The sequence below is a fragment of the Vespa velutina genome, chromosome 11, assembly GCF_912470025.1.
Source record: "Vespa velutina chromosome 11, iVesVel2.1, whole genome shotgun sequence".
Taxonomy (NCBI): domain Eukaryota; kingdom Metazoa; phylum Arthropoda; class Insecta; order Hymenoptera; family Vespidae; genus Vespa; species Vespa velutina.
Genome location: NC_062198.1, coordinates 233929 through 252778, shown reverse-complemented (window position 1 = coordinate 252778; position 18850 = coordinate 233929). Strand labels below are relative to the sequence as shown.

The 18850-nt window shown below is 30.5% G+C and overlaps 1 protein-coding gene across 3 annotated transcripts in view; it reads right to left on the bottom strand.

The window, feature by feature from the left end:
- LOC124952768 (glutathione hydrolase 1 proenzyme-like) overlaps nt 1-18413 on the bottom strand; it is a 149703-nt gene extending 131290 nt beyond the window's left edge. For all 3 annotated transcript variants that reach the window (XM_047503109.1, XM_047503107.1, XM_047503108.1), the window contains exons 1-3: nt 18128-18413; nt 17095-17190; nt 13136-13301 (exon numbers count right to left, since the gene is read on the bottom strand). The gene's annotated coding sequence lies outside the window, so the exon portion shown is untranslated. The remainder of the gene's footprint in view (nt 1-13135; nt 13302-17094; nt 17191-18127) is intronic.
- Nucleotides 18414-18850: the final 437 nt, after the last annotated feature.

Here is an 18850-nt window from a genome sequence, read left to right as displayed (position 1 = left end):
TTCTTCTCTTGGTAAATAAATTGTTTGGTAAAAGTTTTTTTGGTAAATATCATTTTGTGAGTTAGTAATAACAATTAGAAAATTTCAACCCATGTATTTATTCATATTTTTTATTAGAACAATGGCAAAACATTCAAACACGAATGAGTCTCATGACACAAGTAGTAGTGAAGATGAGCTCCAGATAGACGTTTATACAGATATGTTAAAAAGACTAACTGTAGAAGAAAACGATAGAAATAATACTGATATCGTCCAAGCAACAAGGCAACAAAGAGACTGTATAGATAGCGATAACGACGAAAGTGATATGGAAGAAAACACACCGCAACACGACAACGTATCGTCAAGTAAAGAGTGGGAAGACGTCACTGACACAGGCGTTCCCCCAGCCACGATAAATTTTGACTTATATGACGAAATAGCCGGATCACAACTACCAAATAATGTAAAAGAAACCATAGAATATTTTACATTATATTTTACTGAAGAATTAGCAGACAGCATGATAAAAGAAACGAACAATTATGCCAACGAAGAAATTATAAAGAAACAACTTTTACGGAAATCAACATGGCACAGTGACACGATATTACTAAAGAAGAATTTTTAGCTTTTATCGCCATTATCCTAAATATGGAATTGATTCAACTGCCAAATATTCAAGAATACTGGTCTACCGCTTCCAATAGTAGAATTCCTTTCTTTCCGGAAACATTCACTAGGGCCAGATTTATGCAAATATTTTGGATGCTACATTTGACGAAACCTACGCAAAGAAATGCGACGATAAGAACTCGTATCCAAAAGGTTAGCAATTATTTAGAATATATAGATGGCAAGTTTAGATAATACTTCATACCGTATAAAGCAGTCGCTATGGATAAATCTATTGTAAAATTCAAAATGCAGAATAGCATTTATCACCTATAATCCAAATAAGCCAACGAAATGGGGTATACGCATATATGCGCTAGCGGATTCAAAAACTGGATATTTATTTACAATACTTCCGTATTATGGCAGCATAACTTCACCATACAAGTTAATTGAAAAGGCGTACCGACACAAATAAAAAAACCGAAATTTTCAAGAAAAACAATAGTTGCATACAGGAAGAATAGCACTACGCTTCTTGCGTGAAAAGACAAAAGAATTATCACAATGCTCACTAATTATTACAACACACAACTACAATCTACCCACAGAAGATTACGCGGTGGACATATTGTAACAGTCAATAAATGAAGTTTTAATTAAATGTTAATGAAAGTTCTAGTTAAATTTTAATGAAATGGTGTTAGAATACACGGAAAATATGGGTGGTGTGGATCGTGCGGATCAATACGCTTCGACGTATTGTTTTCCCCGTAAGTCGCTGAAATGGTGGAGGAAGTTATTTTTTTGGGGGTTGAGAAATGTGTGTCATTAACTCATACATTATTTATCGTATCTCAAAACAAACAAATAATAAAACGCCAATGACGCACCACAAGTTTGTCAAGGCACTCATTGACCAGTTGAGGTGGATAGGAAATAGGAAAGTGATTTTCGTGAATCGAGAACGCGTCCATTCACATCTTCTGCGGAGAATAGATTAGATAATAAACTATATATTCCTGATGTGGGACAAAGAAAACGGGATTGCATTGTTTGTTCTGACAGGAGAACACCTGGTGGCAGGCAACAACTTATTATTGTCAAACAATTTATTATTGTCAAACGTGCACTAATCAGCCTGCAATGCATTTTGGGGAGTGTTTTAAAGTTTATTACACTGTACAAAATTATAAAAAATAAAATATTAATGATAACGTCACCAGAAAAAGACAGTGGACAGACAAAGTTAAGCAGCCAATTCCAACACAAAGGCGTCTTTACATCTCAAAAAGGTTCTGCTAAAGGTTCTGTGTGGTGGGATATGTATGGTGTCATTTATTATGAATTGTTAAAACCAAATAAAACCATTAATGCAGATGTATACAGTGAACAACTTTGCCGTTTAAATTCAGAATTGATTAAAAAACGCCTGTGATTGGTGAATATGAAGAAAGTGTTGTTCCACCATGATAACGCTAAACCACATACGGCTCGAACAACGCTGCAAAAAATTAATGAACTGAATTGGGAGCTTTTGCCACATCCTGCATACTCCCCGGATATTGCCCCAAGTGATTTTCACTTATTTCGTGCCTTACAAAATTTTTTCCAAGGCAAAAAGTTCAATTCTAAACAGGATATACAAAATGAATTCAGAAGTTTTTTTGCTTCAAAACCAGAATCTTTTTACACCAATGGAATAAAAAAGCTACCAGAAAGATGGCGAGATATTGTAGATACAGGAGGAAAATATATCATACATTAAAATATTAAATTGTGTTTTATTTACACCATTTAAAAATTTCGTCAAAATGCGCACGAACTTTTGGACTGACCTGATACATTTCTCGATTTCAACCAATTCATATAAGTCCAATATCATTATAATATGTTAGGTAGTTCCAAAACCATACTAAATAATACGAGGGTCTGTAAATGTACGTTTCTGCCACAAAGTAGCGCTGAGTAGCTGGCAGCCAACCTCCAGAATGGTTCGAAGTGCAAAGGATTAAAACATATACTATAATCAACAATAAGCAACAAATACTATAATCACAAAAATAAAGTAACAATTAGAAGAAAAAAAAGAAGCACACAAACCACAAAACAAATAGAGAAAAAGAAAATAAATCAATCGATCAAGCATAGAAAAGCGTAATAACAAAACGACAACAGGGAAAAATACAATCACAACACGAATCAACAAACACAACAAACATAGAAGAAAAATTAAAACTTCATTGGATATGAAAACACAGTCAGTGTATACACAAGTATATACACAAACAGCCAAATAATTCACATATCAAAACAATAGTAGCACACATTCAGAATTTATTCAGAGGATGGTACGGAGCGGAACTAATATAAAACATATTATGAGAACATAGAATATAACACGAACATTTCTCAACACAGACGAACAAGATTAGATTCGATAAGTTTAAACGGCTTACATCTTGAAAAACGGATGAAAAAAAAAGCTATAATAATAATAATAATAAATCTGTATGGAGGTGGATAAGAATACCCCCATAGTAACCCCCGTCTGTCGTAAAAAAAAAACAAAAAAGGAAATCATTAATTGGTTACATGTAATAAGTTCTTAATGTGTAAAGCAGATTCTTAAAGAAAATATGGACAAACATTCGAGTTTTATAAATAAATATCCAGAATTTAATTTTATAAAAGAGCAACATCTAACTGATCAAATATCCGTCATAATGAAAAATATAAAAATAGTACAACTAGAGCTGGAACAAATAGATTACAACAAGCTGTATTCTAAGAAAACATACTTATTCAGAAAGAAACAAAAATACTTGGAAGTAAACTGTATTCACATTCGAACACCTTGAACAAGAAAACTTGAAGAAGAAAGAATAAAAGTAAAATCTAACGAAGAATAAAACCTATAAAAACACAAAAAATACAAGAAAGATTTGATTAAACCTACATAGAAACCAAACATACAAAGATTTACAATCATACATACAAAAAATATAAAAGAATCAACCAACAACAATCAAGCAAATAGACACAATCATTTAAAACAATATAAACGACTGTACAACAATGGAAGAATTACAACTTTTAATGTGCATACAAGATATAATTGGAAAATTACATAGAAATAGAGAAAACAAGAAAGTCTAAAATAAAACAAGTACAAAACACCAGCTTGGGAATACAAATATAAGCGAAAAATAAAAACACTAAGAAAATAAATTGGACAACTATCTCAATACATTGGGACAGTAATTCCAACCAGGGATTCAGTCAAATACTTGGGTATACAAGTACTTTGGGTACTTGATAAAAGACTAACGTGGAAACATCATATTCAATCCAAAACAACCTATCTGAAGGAAAGAGTAAGAAAGCTATATTGGCTCATTGACAGATCATCCAAGTTAAGTCTGGAGAACAAGCTCATAATATACAAAGCCATTTTAACCCATTTAGACCTATGGAATTCAACTATGGAAAACCGCTAGTAACTCAAACATAGAAATTCTACAAAAATTTCAATCAAAAAGCCTGCGGAACATTTGCAATGCTTCCTTAGTATGTAACAAACGAAAGGATACATATAGATTTAAGAATTCCTACAGTCAAGGAAGAAATTGTTAACTTCAGTGAACGCTACAATATTCGTCTAGCTAAACATCCGAATCCTCTAGCAAATAAATTGCTAGAAACCTCACAACTAGTACGTAGGCTAAAAAGGTTCTACACTCTGATCTAGGAAGAAGATTTAGTTAATTTTTTTTAATTAGGTTAATTTATCATTGTAATATCGTCTTAAACTTACAACTCATGTCAATATATCACGTCAGCAAAAATACTTATAATTCTTTACGAGAATTGATTGTATATTCTTCTATTAATAAAAAAAAAAAAAACTATCTCAATACCAGCAAAACGAACTGTCAGAGAAGAAAAGAAAATTTCGAGAAATGACAACTAAAAAAATAGCAGAGCAACTAGACACTAAAATATAAAGATTACAAACAAAAGCAAAAAAGATTAGAAGATACAAGAAAAGTGAAAAAAGAGGAAAACAGAATTAAATATTCAACATGAATCAAAAAATGTTTTACAAACATTGAAAAACACATAACAAACAGTTAATAGCGTACAAAATAGGATAGAAATTAATAACACATCGAACAGAAAAAAAATCAAAGCATTCAGTAGTGAAACCTGGTCCACATCCGCAAAATGTATGTTACTCTCTACAACTGAGTATCTATACTTGTAACAACTGTATTACAAAAATAGGACATCAAAAACTAGGAAAATACACTATTAATATAATCCCCCGATATTAATTCAACAGAAAATTTATAGCAGCCGTTGAATGTAAAAATAAGAAGAAGAGAAATATCTATACTAAGAAAATTAATTATTAAAGTTAAAGAAATGCATACCAAATGTTAATTATAATGTACAATTACATAATTAATAAATAATCATAAACTTTTTACTATAATTGTAAGTGTATAAATACTTTTTTGGCATACAATTTCTTGTATTCATATATTATTTTTTTCGTTAAAGGAACTTTATAATCTAGTAGAAAATAATAGTGAAAATGACAGCTTTACATCTTGACTATCTCAACATAACATGAATTTATATGCAACATAACATATGTTATTAACAACACTGAGTTTATATGCCATATAAACTCAGAATAAATTCCAATTCCGAGGTTTACGCCAAAGACAACCCTGGATGTAATATAATAGTCGCAAACTATTGGAACAAAGACCTCAAACAAAATGCAAACTATTGCAAAATTGTTGATGGAACCTGGAAAATTGTTAGAACTCAAACAAGACTTCGAGCTATCTTCAAAGACTGATCGACGAAAACAGCTATCTTGAACAAATGCAAACATTTTCAGAAATTTGTGGATAATCATGGATCTCGTTTGGAGAAACTCAAAAAAATTCGTGATTACGTTATTGACAAAATACAATAACAAAATTATAAATGATTATCACTATATTAAATATCTATATATTAATATAAAAAAATAAGAGCCTGGTATGCTAGAATACCTTCTTTCTCTTGATCTTGTGGTCGACTCTGATAGCTAACAGTCACATATTTGTGTTTCTACATCCATGATGCCATAATCTGTTAATGTGCTTATTTATAATACTGGCACATTTTTATCCACTTCTAATAGTTTCAAGACTTCGCGTTTTTCAAGAGAAAGTTGTTCCAAACGTGTAACATTTAACTTGTTCATTACAATTAACAATGGCTTATTGGTAAACAAAGATTTAATATATTCAAATAATTTAACCTGAAGAGATAAAAGAAGAAAATATTAGTATCGCAAAAGGTAAAGCAGGATATTTCTTGAGAACAGTTGGAATTATTCACTTGTTCTTCTAATATATGTCCACATTATTCAGATATGTCACAAAAATAAAGTATAGCTGCATGCAAATGACCAAAAGCAGTAATTACTTGCATTTCTATCATATTTCTCTGTTTTAACGGATGATCCAATATACCAAGTAGGTTTATTACCTACCAATCTGTATGTTCCACATACAATGATTTCGTTATAAATGCATACGGTTAAACATCTACATTGTTACATGTAATCTACATTGAAGAACAATTCTTATGTATTATATGAATATGATATGTTGCAATAGGTGTCCTGAAGTTCATCGTCAATTAACTCCGTTTCTGACTCCGACGTGCTGAGTATGTTTCTCCGTTTTCTTTTGTATAGATGGAAATTATTTTCATTTTTCTCAATTGAATCATTTTCCGAATCAGTAATTCCGTTTTGAAACAAAATACTTTTTTTATTTCTTGTACATATTCTGAAAGGGCTTAAACTGTTCCTAAATAAAATTTTAAACAATGCCTAACCTAAAATTATTCATTCTTAAAAAAAGAATTATACCTTGAGCTGATCTATTCTTAATTCTTATAGAAGATGATATGTATTCGTAGAAAAATGAATATAATCCAATAGATATTTTGAATGCGGTTTTGATGTAACACTAGGTGTAGTATGTGATTAATCCAATACATCAATAAAATCAGTTCAAAACGTTCAGACGATAACACATAAGTGAATATATGTGAATATATTAAACTGCATATCTTTTTCCAAAAGCTGTTTATTTAATCAAAATATGCTCCATTTACTTCAATACACTTTTCCGAACGAGATTTTAATGCATAAATGCCTGTCTTGAAGAAATTCTGATCTTTAGAATCAATGAACTCTGATGTGGCATTTTTCAGACTGTCTTCATTTTCGTACTGTTTAGCCCGTAAAAACAGTTCTAAATGTTTAAATAAATGAAAGTCGGTTGGCGAAAGATCCGGTGAATACGGTGGTTGCTGCAAAATTTTATATTTTAATTCATTTAATTTCGCAATTGTTTTGTACGATATATGCAGCCGAGCGTTGTCGTGGAGAAGTATTGGGTCATGTCGATTAACAAGTGATGGGCGTATAATTTTCAATTTTTCATGCATTTCTTCAATGTACTGGCAATACTTTTCGGCTGTAATTGTCATTCCAGTTCGAAGGAATGAGTAGTGTATTACTCCAGTCACATTCTACCAAACTGATTAAAATTTTCCGTGGATGAAGTGATGGCCGTGGAGTATGAGCACAAGCCTCATCCCTATCAAGCCACCGAGCACACCTTTTCCTATTTTCGTAAAGAACCCATTTTTCATCACAAGTAATGATCAGATCGAAAAATAGATCTCGATTAAATCAGGTTAGCAATGATGAGCATACGTTCAAGCGATCCAGTTTATTTCGCTCGGTTAGTTCGTGCGGTATCCACTTATCCATTTTTTTCACTTTGCCAATTTCAGAAAGATGTCGCAATATTGTTGTATGGTCAACTTTCATTCTGGCAGCAAGTTCCCTTGAAGAAACAGTTGGATTCATTTCCACCAATGCTTTCAGAGCATCATTTTTCACAGACGTTTCGGGTCTTCCACGCGGTTCATTTTGCAGAGAAAAATCACTAGACTGAAATTTTTAAAACCAACGCTGCACTTTTCGATCGTTCACAGTATTCTCCCCAAATGCCTGGTTTATATTGCGTACAGCTTTTGCAGCATTATTACCAAGTTTATACTCATATAAGAAAATTACACGAATATCGGTTGATTTCATATCGGTGCAAAATTCAAAGCAAATAACAAAAGGGAACGCTTTTGAGAAAATCTTCTTTGCTAAAATCTGACTCTGGCAATGGACAGTACAACTATAAATCAGGTTATGTCAAAAACAAAAGCATAACAAAAATAGGGAGACAAACGTTCACATTTAAAGAAAATCCGCCATTTCATACGCATCAACTTAATACAAATCTCAAACGGTTTATTTTTCTGTTAATGTTATGATTTGTTTGATTATATTATAACATTTAAATATATGTACAAAAATATATTTATTCAAATTAATAAAATATTGTGATTTTTATAATATTGAATGTTGCATCCACGTGATCGACTCACGCTCCAGCGCGCATAGTCAAAATGCTACAGCGCCAACGCGTAAGCAACATTGTCACAGATTGTACTTCGTCGTATCATCATTTGAATTATAATACAAGCGGTTAAACAAAAAAATGAAAAGAAATCAAACAGATTTTCTTAAAGATTGAAATATTCCGAATTTCGTTGAATCGTTCGATAGATGATATGTAAACATTCAAAATGGCAAATGCTTAAAGCGTCTACTTCAACTATAAACAAAATTTTAGCGTTGTCCTAATGGCTGGTTATATCTTCAATTATAAATTCATTCTTATCGATGTTGGTGCTAATGATAGTATTAACGATGAGAGCAGATTTTTTTCATTTAAAATAAATAAAGTAGTTAAATAAGAGTAATTAACTACTCTACTAATCTACAAGAGGGGATACAACTTGCCGATAATAATTAATCAACGTCATAATTTTTCATCGCTGATCAATTTTTTCTAAGTATTACTAAGTATTAGTAAGAAATTGTCCGTAGAATAAACATCTCAGCGAAACAGTGTTACCGAAAGAGCAAATCGTAGTCTAGTAGAGGAGACAAGATATATACTACAAAATATCATACTAATAATAAATATCAGCTTATGAGTGGAGATAAGGAATACCAACAGGAATACCAATATATTCGAAATCATTGTCCGACATGAACTCTGGATAATAAAGTACGTTCCCCTACGGAATGTAGACTGATAACGAGTCCTATATATATAGGACTTATTTTAAGTGCTTAATCTCGAAAATAAGCTTCATATGTACTCATATTGAAATATATATAAAGATTCTGCCTACGTTGTTTTGAGTGATTAATAACTTTTATGCAATATGTAATAACAAGAAAGTTGAAGTGAAGAGAACAGAAAAGAATAAAATTTGTTCAAGCTCATTAAGTTTAGAAGTTGTTATCAAAAAATATTTCAGATCTGAAGATAACATTGATAAAATGTTGAATGAATTAGTTTTGCAAAATGAAAGATAAATAGATAAATAGATAAATAGTAATAAATATAAATAATAGAGATCTATTTACATTGGACAATATCCACCGATCTGGAGATGCTCACTCCTGAACACTTATTTGCCGTTCTCTGACCGTTGGATCGGACTCGAAACTCACGCTATCTCTTAATCACTTCTCCTGCTGTCGAATGTCAATCTTCTTGAGTATTGCATTCATCATGATGATGTTACCATCGTCACGTGCATACATCTGCTGAAACTATCCGGTGTCTATTCTACAAGCTATAGTTTCCCCCGTCTCAGTTATCATCACCTGGATTTAGTGAAATCGCAATTTCATGTTGAGGAGGATGTGCAAACTCTTTTCGGTAAGCGATTATGCGAGATTCTCATTTATTTTTCTGCATATTGGCGAGCATTATCATCGATTTTCTTGCCGATCGCGTTTTGTTTTCTCTGTGTTTTATCTTTGATCGTCAATAAGTGAATTTTAATCGGTAATTTGCGTAATCGTTTATGTACCACGTGATATATCATCTGAACATCAATACAATATTCGTGCTAACAATATTGCCGCAAATTTGCCTTGGCCGATTTGGAATTTCCAAGCGACCGGTATACTATCTGTTGGATTCGTTCTTCTCATGACATTCGGCACCATGTTATCAATATCAAGCTCGCTCGACACACGCGCCACTATCGGATATTATCAACGAGATCAAGATCAAGATATTATTTCATCGTTTATGCATTTAGTGAACTAATTTATAACTTCTAATTGTTTTCCTTCTTTCGTCTGAGTGAATTAAAAGATTGCATAAGTGAGTTAATAATCGCTCAGAAGTTGACTTAGTATTGCAGTGATAAATCATCTCGAGCAAAACGGCAACTCGATCTGATAGTCGAATGCCATCGTGCTTGGTCATGATGAAAACAAGTACATTTGTACTAAGATGCCCAATTTCTCAGATAGATCTTATCAGCTTAGAAATTTGGCACATTCATTGCAACATATAAACTCCATAACGAATCTTTTTCCTATATGCGACCTATTTTTTGTTGAATTTTCTCTCCATACAAAGCTGATTATTTCCATCACTTTTCTACATTTCTTAACAAAATGAACACTAATTAAGTCTTGGCAAAGTAAAGAAACATAATATGATGTTCCCATAGCACTAGAAATGGAAAAAAAATTCCCCGTTATCAATTATGCTGAGGCATCGTAAGATTTATTTGCCATGGAAACCGCTAAGAGAACTTGGAAAACACAAGTTCCCTTACAGGATATGTCTGACAATTCAACCTCTGATTTAAATTAAGTATTAACCCTTTGCGGACGAGTGTCGGCAAATAGCCGCCCAAGCCTCTTTACCGTGTCGGCATATAGCCGCCCAATTCTCCCGCTGCAGCTGGCGTTCTTTTGTCGTCCTAAACGATAAGATACGCATGGATATATTAGCCTAAGAAGATAAGTAGCTTCTCAATGAAATTTGAAGCTTTGTAGTGATGAAGTCTTATATTCCGTATAATGTAAACTTACGATGCGAGCCAGATGTGATTATAAACTATAATAAATGTATGGGCAGAGTTGATAAAGCAGACCAGTACAAAGCCACGTACTGTTTTATATGAAAGTCTCAAAAATGGTGGCAAAAATGATTTTTTTAGGGATTGGAAGTTTCAGTTATAAATTCCTATCTATTATATTAGGAACATCACAAGAAATACAATATAAAAAAGTTAAAACATATAGAATTCGTGCGTCTCTTGGTAAATCAATTGATTGGAGATTTTCGAGACTGTAATACCAAATCTCCTTCGACATCTGGAACAGCAAAAAGACTCAACGGCCTTCTACATATAATTCGGCGGGACGAGACAGGAAGAAGTAAAGACTGCGTCATATGTTCCAATCGAAAAGTAAAACATGGAAGGAGAGAATTCAGATACTATTGTGCTACTTCTTCGGCTAAGCCGGCCTTGCACATAGATGATTGCTTCGAACTATACCATACAAAGCTCGAATATAAAACGTCTCATATGTAAACAGAAGTAAATTTGTATGTTTATGATATTGTTGGATTTTATGAAAAAGTTATTTAAAAAAGCTTTAGTTTTTATAACGCAAACGTGCGACGTTGACAATGTCTTTACTGCGCGCTCCAATACCTGCCGTCCACAGCGACGCTCGTCCATCGGGCGGCTCCGTCCGCAAAGGGTTAAGATATGATTCAAAAGATTCACTGTGTAGTAAAGATTTCCAGGCGTATGATTCCTCCGAAGAAATAATCAAATGCAATGAAAGTGATGAATACATTTGTGACGATGAATTAGTTACAAATATATTTGTACGCAGCAATGTATCTGACAGGTGGAAAAATATTAGTGTGACAAATCAATTACTTTCTCCAATTTCTGATTCAAAATATATATATAAAATCATGCCAAGAGATAAGTTTTTACTTCTGTTGAACTGTTTACATTTCACCGATAATATGATTGATTACGGCAAAAATGTATGTAAAAAAATGAAAGTGTAATTCCTTGGAAAAGACATTTACTATTCAAACAATACAATAAAATCATAATTTGTGGGACATTAAGAGCTAATAGAAAAGGATTACCAGAATCAATTAGGAAAAAGAGATTGAAAGAAAAGAACATCCATTCATTAACTAAAACAAGTAACAAAAAAAGAAAGTGTAAAGGATTTTATCAAGAATTAAAAAAAGTATAACCAGCCGACAAATAGATAAAAAATGCAAAAGAGTCGCAACCTTCTGCGAAAAATCAGTGAAAAATTAGCGTACTACAAACAATGCTTTAAAAAACAGATCAATCTCTAATTCATTGTTCTAATCATATAAAAAAAAAAACGAAAAACTTTGTATTCTTATTTAAGATCACTTTATATTATATTTATTAGAGTTTATTTTTTACTTTTCTTTAATTATTTTGTAAATCATTTGTTATTTATTATAGGATTGAAATAAATACCATATACTTCATTATATTGTAATATGCTTCATCAAAACTCAGAATAGATGTACGATGTTTACGGTAATCCTTTACAGCTAAATAAGGAAGTACAATACGATAATTCAGTAAAAATTATTATGAGACACTGTTACCTTGTGCTGCCAAATAGAAAAGTTCAATACAACCTATCATATTATTAATATTATAATGCCTATTTATCCTGTACAGATAAATAGAAATCCTCAAAAAAGCAATGAATATGTTAAGTCTAAAAAAATAATTCCACAGAATGCACCCGATCTTAATTGACGAGAATGAGCTAATAACATAGGAATATTTTGTTATTCATTATTATCTGATTAATTTGATATTTAAAATAATGAAGTAAATTAAATAAAATATTTCATGTAAATTTTTTTTAAAGCAATGACTCCATTAAAATTCTTCTTTCATTAACAAAATTGATTGAATATTTAGTTAATATTTCATGCAAAGATAATTAAGAAACCTAGAATGACTCCATACAAATAGCTATTGTAATAAAAGAACTAGATCATGATCCGTCACTTAATTTCCGATATCTATTCGTCGCGTTTGTGTTTTTGCTCATTGTTTGGTATTTCGATATAGATCGCAATTAAATAGTTTAAGTATAAAATAATAACGTATAAGTAACGTATTCTATATAACTACTTTTTTAGACAATATTAAGTGAATTAATGTTTGATTTCACCACTAATATCGTAAGAAAACACAAAAAAGTGATGTTAATTAATTGCATTATTTAAGTAAACAACTCGAACTAATGAAATAAGAAAATGCTATCCCTAACTAATAATAAAAATAATAATAATAATAATAATAATAATAAAACCAGTAAAAAAACAATTAAAAATGTACCGCTTGAATAAATCCAACAAAAAAGGAATTACTAAAAGTCATGTTTTTCAATAATTTATTGAAGAAATTACTAAATTCATACGAAATTCAGATCATTCATCTTCGACATGATAAGCACTGAAAAAACTTAGATTTGTTCACTCACTAGTTAAGAAGTTCTGCGATGGCTCCAAAACACTCGTCCACATTGTATATCGAAATTAAAGTAGATTGATTTGCAACACATCAATAATAAAGTAGATTTACGTTAGGTAGATTGAAAATAAAATAGGTGGAAGTTGTAATAGATTAATTGAGATTCCAATGATGATCTGGAAAAAGATAAAAAAAATTTTTATTAAATTTATTATAATAAAATAGATTGTAAAATTACATCAAGTATAAACGTGTAATATTTATTTACTATTATTCTTATATAGAAATGGTTCTTAATCAAGAAGGTCGGTGCACTAAATCTAATATGCGATAATTTATTAACCGTTTGCATACCACCAGCCACTTTCGCGCTCTTCAGATTTTGTGTCGAAAAAAGCCAGGGCATTTGGCCGAAACAAACAACTGATGGTCCATCCGAAATTTGTCGAAACGCGCTCAGCCTTTCAAACGCATGTACGTCGCATCGCTATCAGTAATCCAATTTGTATTTTATTGTTACGGTTAGTAGCAATGATGATCGCACTTTTATAACATTACGTCCAATTCTTTTACCAGTTGCAAAAAGAATATTGGTATAAAAGAAACAAACACGAAAAGCGCGGCCCCGTTGTTTACCGGATTGAACATGGCAAGCGCTATCGCGCTCTTCGGCTTTTTTCGATCATGTTTTGTCAAAACCTTCTGGTACGCAAACGGTTAATTAAAAGACGGAAAATAAATTCAATTCACAAATATCTGTTTGTTTTATATTTAAGAATAGTTTATATAACTGTATGAAAGATAAATAAAACTTTTTATGAACAAATACCGACTTTATGAGTGTTTCGCGCAATCTAGTATATTCCTAAAAGTTAATTAAAATTGCGAAACATAAACAAATGAAAATTAATATAAAAAGTCTATTTTATGATTGTTTTTTATTTTAGCGAAATAAAGATCGATTCATTTATAGCTGTACGAGTAATTACAGAATGATCATTTGAAATAAAATGAAAGTAATGTTAATGTTCTTATTTTAGTAAGGAAAAATCGTTAAAAGTATGTAAACAAAAAGAAATTGATTGAGTTTTTACTAAAATTACAATGGAATAAACCAAAACATTATAAAATAAAAAGGATTAATAAACAATATCAATAGAACCTATAATAGAAAAATTTAATAACGATAATTCTCCGTTGGAATCTGCACGATCGACACCATCAAACAATTCTTTTCTTAATTTTACTAACCACATCTTACTAACGGCATTTTATTGAAAACAAAAGCCTTGCTGTTTACAAGACATGGTGATGTTAAACAGTAAAGGTTGACTTCTCACAATTTAACGAAACAAATAAGTAGAAGGACCCACGTGCAGCTTGGGATCCGTCAGTGACTTCACCCTGTGCTACAAAATATTAATAATGTTTATAGCGTGAATTATTTTCTAATAATAAAAGTACATGGCACAATTAATAATTATAGTTTTACTAATAATTATAATAATTATTAATTATCTTAATAAAATAGAATTACATTTCCATGAGAATAATTAAGGTTATTCACTACCTTTTGTTTAAAACGTGTGTAACTTCAACGACAAGTATGAACAAAATATGAACTATGAATACAAACCATGAACGCTATTCCTACCATGCCATCTATTGTATCGCTACATAACCTTGTTTGGTCATTCTCCTCTTACACGACATAATTGGTGTGAGTGAAAGTAAATAGTTTAGTAGACTGTGAACTTAACTGTTCAATCTCTCATATGTACATCTTTCTTTGATGGTAGCGTGCATCTCCCAATGATTCATGCTAGATACGACATCGATACCCATTTGTTTCACGATAAATGCATACAAAATAATAAATATAATTAACACATAAGAAATAGTATATAAATTTGCGACAAAAAATAAGAATTTGTCGAATATTTTCTTACAAATAATTAATGAAAACTTATATATTATATTATTTTACTACAAATTAAAACATGAGTTCATTTCCATACTACTTATGAAATAGAACTAGTAGCGTTTCTTTTTACGTGGTTTCCCTTATAGGACTAGTTCATTCTATACTACTTCTACTATTACTACTACTACTATTATTATTACTACTACCACTATTACAACTACTGATAATAATAATAACATAATATAATATAATAATAATAATAATAATAATGTACTTAAATATTATTTATATACATCTAGATATTATTTAATACATTTGATATTATAATAGTAAAGACAATTAACTTCGACTAATTGTGAGAAAGTGTGGAAACAAATGCATAACGATCATAAAGTAGCATTGGGTTGGCAACTAAGTGATTGCGGATTTTGTCGATAGATAGACTTTACACTTTCTTTTGTTAAATCCGCAATCACTTAGTTGCCAACCTAATAAAACAAGGAGAAACGTTAGCAGACGAAAACAAAAGAAACGTTTCAAAATTTTATTCATATGTCGTTAGTGTTAAATTTATTTATCGATAAATCTCATATGTCGAAATTATCAAGGACATGATTTGTTGAGAGTTCGCACGTCAAGTACCACACACAATGATATATTTTTACTTCACTTCTTATTATAAATTACAATCTTCATATGCCATCATATGTATATAATATATCTTCTATTTCTTCTTATTACTGCTCTTATTACTATATTATTATATTATATATTATTATTATAGTAACAGTAGTACTAATAGTAATAATGTGAAGTGAACTCCTACAGAGGAAATAATAAAAAATAGCGCTGGAAGAAAAATCTCATAGATAATGTAGAAATGAACTCGTGTTTTGATTTTTATTAAAAATAATATATATAATATATATATTATTTTTAATATATATATATTCACTAATTATTAATTCTGAAAAAATAATCAACAAATGTATATACTTCATAATTATTTGTCATTGAACAAAATTATACTGCTGCTATGTCCTATCTAGCATAGATCACCGCGAAATTCACGTCAGTCCTCACTGGAGGAAACAAATATAAGTAATTAAATAATAAGACTTTATCAAATTATCAAATGAGTATGAAAAAGTAAATTCATTATTTTCAGTAAAAAAAATTAGATACAGTAAAAAAACACCGAAAAATTATTTAGCCTCGAAGAATCTACAATTTTTGAATTACGAATCCCAACACTTGCCAATGAGTTACACATTGTTTGTAGAGTCTTTATCTTATTAGTTAATAAAATCTAAAAGAACTATAAATTATTCCAAAAGTTAACAATAATATAGAAATTCAGATTCCTTGATATAAAAGATTGGACATGTATTTTCTTATTTTTGCCATAGAATCATCTGTCTAAAGCTTACTAATAAAATGATCGAGTGAGTTATCGTAGCTTCTCCGTACGAGTATCGTGAAACCAATTTGTTTGCGTTTAAAAATGTTTCAAAAATTTGAGTATCAGCTATTTATGCAACAACCAAGTAAGCAATCGCTACTTCACGGTCATAAATATGCACCATTCAAACGTGATATAAAAATCAGTCGTGGGGATATAAGCTTTATCTCTTTTGCAAATTTCAAGGGACGCTACAGTATTAAACTTTTTCTTCGCGAAAAATGTCGAAAATACTATTGACGCTATCTATGAAAGCTGAAGTAATTCTCGACCAATTTTAATGAATAAATTTTAAAGACCAAAATGTAATATCTGGCGCCTTTAATTAAAGCGCTGTTCCAGTGTTGTTTTGAAAAAGCTTTTTATTTTTGCTTAAACTATTTTCGTAAAAATACCATTTTTTAATACAATTTTTATTTCAAAGAAAATAAAGCTTTTTCAAAACTTCGCTAGAATAACGCCATAGACTTTTGTCTTTAAAATGAGATCTCGTTCATTAAAATTGGTCAAGAATTACGCCTGTTCTCATTGTTGACGTAAACCATAAAGGGATAGTGAATTTTATTAACAAGAATTTACTTACCTTCATATGTAATAATACAGCCGAATGTATCGTGAACAGGGAACGTATTAAATTCGGTTTAAAAAGAGTCTTCATCGCCATCTATCTCTCGTTCAGCTATGGAAACAAAATTTTTTTCTATCAAAATAAAATAATTTCCACTGTACCTTAAAGTATATTCTTATAGAATTTATTTGAAATTTTGAAACAAATACCCAACTTGTTTTCAGATACATATGAAAAGAAGTAAAAATTAAAACATGCTCTTCACTGTATTGTATTGAACTTCATAAAATATTACGTATTATTATTTGTAAAATAAATTTTGTCTCTATAAAATACGATTATGTATATGTGGAGTATTGCTTTTTAAAAGAAATAATTGAAACAGTTTATCTTACAAAATAATTTTAAATGGTAATATAATCAGGCTATTAACGAATAGTTTTACACAAGCTTTTACGGAATGTCTTTTCTTTGTCTTTCAAATCCTACCAGTTTCTTCGAATTCATTCCAACACATTCATTCATATTCATTCGAGTTCTTATTTACACATCTGTACAATGAGCTTGACAATAACGATTACTTATCGTTGTGGAACAAAGTGATGCGATTTTAAGAATCCTACATTTGTATGAATGAGTATGTACAGTGAGTATATAAATTTATATGCGTTACATAGTAAAGTTTTTAATGACGTATCATGTGATATGGGTGTTAATTTTGATGATACATACGGTTATGTATCACTTGTGTGTATCCGTACATACAATTTATACTAGCGATTCCCAATCTAAGATACGTGCTCAAAGTTTCATGTAAAAAATTGAATAATGTAAATGCAACTATTTTTCTAATATTGAGGGTATAATTTTAGGAAAATAGTTTGTAGAAAAAATATGACTATAGCTCTATCAAAGATAAACGACAATTTTATTTCCGTGAATATCTTTCAAATGCAACATTATTTTGACTTGCAAACAATACAATGTAAAAATCGCATGTCTAGGTATAAATTAATATATTAGACGAATAAAAAGAAATGTTAATTACCTGTAATTATAAGGACGATAAATTTTCATGGCAATCTGTCGACACACGCGAACTAGTCTTAACGACACTGACAATAAAGTTGACCAAGACGTCTTAGGGCAAGACATTTCGCGCCAATGGAATAGGAATGTAAACTGATAGCTCACGAGTCTCATGCTGTTCCTCTTCTTATAGGACCGCCATCGTACGAATCAGCAAATTAAGTATCTAGGTGCTAATGATAGGGGAACTGGCAGATTAATATTAAGACACTTGCGGCAATAAGGAAGATATTTCTCAGCCCTATAATAAATGAATAAGTACGAATGAACAATAAATCGAATAATAAATAAATTTATCTATGTAATAAATTCGAATCTCTGTAAATATTCATTTTGTGTAAATATTCTGAAGAAACAATATTTATCTCTTATTCATTATACCTATTAGACATGTCTAATAATAAAGAATTTATAATTAAAATGAAATATCAGGAATTGATAGAAATTCGCAATAAAGTAATAATTTTGAATAAATAATGAACACAATTATAGGCAATGACGGCTTCCATACAAAATCATCATTACACATATGTATTTATCAAAAACATACGTTTCGATGTTTGATTTTCTTATAAATTTAAGATAAGTTAAACTTTCTAAAAATCAATTTTTTTCGTGCCTATAAACAAAATTATATGATCTAAAAGTTATATATTATTTTTATTAGTACAATTATACACTA